At 39.8% G+C, this 4,145-nt stretch overlaps 1 long non-coding RNA gene across 2 annotated transcripts; it reads left to right on the forward strand.

Moving 5' to 3' along the window:
• Positions 1-549: 549 nt before the first annotated feature.
• LOC121896042 lies at positions 550-3,506 on the forward strand. 2 transcript variants are annotated; one of them, XR_006095901.1, is made up of 3 exons: positions 550-1,001; positions 1,267-1,321; positions 2,694-3,506. It is a non-coding gene; the product is annotated as an uncharacterized LOC121896042 (long non-coding RNA). The 2 variants fall into 2 exon arrangements; XR_006095900.1 differs by lacking the exons at positions 550-1,001; positions 1,267-1,321 and adding an exon at positions 2,499-2,575.
• Positions 3,507-4,145: the final 639 nt, after the last annotated feature.

Here is a 4,145-nt window from a genome sequence, read left to right on the forward strand (position 1 = left end):
GACCTTTTAGAGTGGCAGGTTCTCAAAGTTAAAAAGGGGGACATGGATCAAGATTTTAAAACACCATACACCAACATAATTTATAGCAGAACCTGTTAAATTATAGCAACCCATATTCAAACAGAACGTAACATATAAATATAGTATACAGAAATATATAAAGTACCACAAAGCTTGTAATCTGATACAGGTACAGATCAGTTCTGAATACTAGAAAGACTGAACACTGAAAACATTCACAGATCTAAAAGTGTAGTCTCACATCAAAAAGTATTAATGCATGTGTCAAATACATGACTTACACACTCTTATCTATATGAGTGAAGGGGTGGGCGATATATCAAATATACTCAATGAATCACGGCTTGGTCTACGTGTGATGTAGAAAATTACTATATTGCGAACATTGAGTACAAATTGTTACGTAATATTTTTAAGCTGCCAACATGAAACTCACTTTGGCGTTTCACTTGTCTCACTCTCTCTCTCTTATGACTCTCTCCCTCTCACAGACACAAAAAGAAAAAACTCACATACATGTCTCACACACTCCCCCCCGCCTATCCAGACCACTCACCTGGGCGAGTGTTTGTGAGTGTATAGGTGAGACGTGTGTGTCTTTATATCTGGAGGGAACAGGTAAAGAGCATGTTGAGTTTGGAAACGGTGACTGAAGATGGAGGCGGATGAATTGGTTCCGAAAAGAAACGGCACTGGATCCATCATCTGGAAGTGGTTTGGGTATCGCAAGGAAGATGTTGAACAAACAACAGTTATCTGCGGAATATGCAGCAAAGCCACGGTAGCGGTAGCGGTACTACAGAGTTGTTTCACCATTTGAAATGTCGTCCACTACAAAACAAAGAATGCCTGAAACATCCCATGTCCGCATCTTCACCACCCACATCAAATAAAATGCCAAAGCATCCAGCACAGAAGCAAATGACTCTGGCTTCTTTGTTTGCCCAATCAATCCCATATGACAAAAAAAGTCCAAAATGGTAAGAAATAACGGCCGCATTAACACTAAATTGCCAAAGACGTGGCACCAGTTAGTGTTGTAGAAAAGCCTGGATTCAAAAAACTCATTAAGACACTTAATTGTTTTATGAATTGCCTGGTCGCAATTTTTTTTATTCTACTAGAGTTACACATTTAAGTGAGAGAAAAGGTGGCCCACCAGCTAACTAATGTGACAACCACTGATTTGTGGTCCAGCAGAACGTGTGAGCCATATCTGAGTTTAACTGTATGTTACATCGACAGCTGGGAGTTGAAGAGTTCATGCCAGATGATCATACAGGCAAGATCACCGCACAAGGTTTGCAAGATGCTCTCATGTCATGTAACTTAACAGAAGCTTGTCAAGTGTGCATCACCACCGATAACTAACATAATCAAAGCTGTAAGCCTGAATAAGTGGACAAGACTGCGAGTGCTTGTCTTCACCTAGTGGGAAAATAATGATTTTTATTATCAGCAATGTTATAACAGCTTTCTGGTAAAGAATTCATTGCCAGTGCATATTGTTCAAGAGAATATTAAAGATCAGTTTAAGATTTTGTTAAAACAGTAGCTCCCAATATTTCAGGAACAATAATTGAATTGTGTGTGTGTGTGTGTGTGTGTGTGTGTGAAGTGAGAAAAATTGTGTAAGAAATAAAATATAAATCTCGGTGAAAGTAGAAATCCCCTTAGCAGAGAATGAGAAATGTTTTTTAATACACTATTTTCTTAGAATTAAATTTGTGAAAGCGCAGGATGGATGAATATACAATTTAAGAACGCCGTTCAGACAAGGATTTATGTTAAGAATTATCATTTATTTATATGAAAAAGAAAACAAAGTTTGCTATGAGTTCTTGATGAATTGTGATTGATTTATAATTTTGTGTTTGGCCTAATGTCTGTTGAAAGGAAGACAATTTTGTTCCTCTTCCGTATGAACTTGATTGTTAATTTTAATAAGAGCAGCTGTTTTGTTTGTTGTGTATAAGTGTGTATGACTGTATGTGTGGTGGACACCAGGGAGAATAGCCAGTGCTTATGCTGGTGCTAATGGGGATCCTAATAAAGACAGAACGAAAGAAAGAGAGCACTTAGTAATTGTTTGATGCAATTAAAATTGTGTGTCTGTGTGTGTGTGTATAAAGCATATATTGCCAGAAAACTATTTGGTTAAAGTGGATTTAAAATCTGACCGAGAACTTATATAAAAAATAATTGCCAAAATTATTTTTGGTGTTAGGCTGAGTAACTAAATTGTTGGATTTCTTTACAATTATAACATTTGAAATGTTTGTTTTTTACTCTTAGAAGCATTAAAGACCCCTGTATTGAACATGCTGCTGCTGTTTGAGGGTTCTTAGCAGCTTCTCATTCAGTAGAAGAGGAGAGAACTGGCCGGTGCAGAGAGAGCTAAATATCCCTGCACACCAGCTTATCAGCGAGTCTCCTACCAGGTGGGGATCCTGGCAGGAGATGATTGAGCGGTTGCTGGAGCAGGTGTGAGCCATTTCTCAAGTCTTGGCCTCAGACAAAAAAAACACGGCATCTCGTTCTGATCTGGCAACAGGTAGAAGTCCTTGAGTCAGTGCACAAGGCTCTAAAACCTCTTGTGGAATTTACTGGTGCTCTATCAGGTGAGGATCATGTCATAGTGTCAAGCCTGTGCTTCATCTCTTCCACTCCAGCATCTTGGCAACCCAAGAGGATGCTACTCCACTGACCAAGTCTATCAGAGTCTCCATCCTGTATTATCTCAGGGAGAAATTTGCTGACTCTGCTGGCAACAACCTGCTGGACTTGGCATCATTAGTGGATCAAAACAACATACATTGCAGAAGAAAAAGTGGAGGAAATCAAGTGCGGAGCCATAGCGGAGATGCTGTCTGACCAGGGCACAGCTGAGTCAGCTGCTTCACAGCCTCATGAAGCACCAACCGTATCAGAGCCTGAAAAACCTGAAAAAAATTGGCAAAGAAGCATCTGTGTGTTCCTGCCACCAGTTTCCCATTGGGAGGGGTATTTAGTACCAGTGGGAATATAGCTACATGCCACTGGGCATCTCTCAGGCCAGAAACTGGTGATAGGCTTCTGGCACAAAACCTCTAGACAACCTGTTGGTACACACACACATAAACACTCACTCTCCTGTCCTGTGATGTGACTGTTATTGTTATGCAGAGTGATTTGTCACAGTGACAGCCTGGACCAGTGTGTCTGTGGTTAACACAGTATGCTATTTGTATTTTTAAATTACCTGCTGTCACAAACTTCATGCACAAAAAGTACACTTTAATTTATGTTGTTTTGAAATGTCTCTCTCAGGGTTTCTTGTTGAATGCACTTTTTTGTTTCTCTGAGCTCCGTTTCTGTTAAGGCTCTTTGAGAACTAGGTCACAGTATGTAGTCCTACATCATGCCATTATTTTTCATTTAACAGCTGTTAAAAGCCTGCGTGTGCAGCTGCTTGGTTTGAATAAATACTGTTTTGTTAAATTTAACTTAGTTGTGAGTTCCTCCCTCATGCATGCAAGTTTAAAATTGTTCCAATAGACACCACTAATGAATATACAGTGAACAAGAATGTTAAATGCAGATATACAGACGGGTGACAAATTAAAGGAAAATCTGGTACAGACCTGAATGCTTGACCCCTACAGTGAGGGGATCTGGTGACTCTGTTATGCTGTGGAGGGCATTTTGCTGGCATGGTTTGGGTCCACATGTCCCCTTAGAGGGAAGGGTCACTGCAAATCAATACAGAGTTGTTCTGAGTGATCATCTTTATCCTGTGATGACACATTTCTATCCTAATGGGAGTGGTCTCTTCCAGGATGACAGTATCCCAATTCACAGGGCACGAGGAGTCACTGAATGGTTGTGATATAGCCTAAAAATATTGCAATATTATTTACAGGCCATGTCGCCCAGTCCTAGCATGACATACATAAGATAGCCTACAAAGCTGACAATATTAACGCTGTTGTTGTTCTAGATACTAAGTCTTATACTAGTTACTTTAATCGTATTACTCAATATATGGCTCAGCTTAAAAACGAACAAGAATGAAGAAATTCTCACAAGCAAGCAGCCAGACCTCCTGCACACTCATTCACAAATCACACATCATCAACAGGTGA

The sequence above is a fragment of the Thunnus maccoyii genome, chromosome 4, assembly GCF_910596095.1.
Source record: "Thunnus maccoyii chromosome 4, fThuMac1.1, whole genome shotgun sequence".
Lineage (NCBI taxonomy): Eukaryota > Metazoa > Chordata > Actinopteri > Scombriformes > Scombridae > Thunnus > Thunnus maccoyii.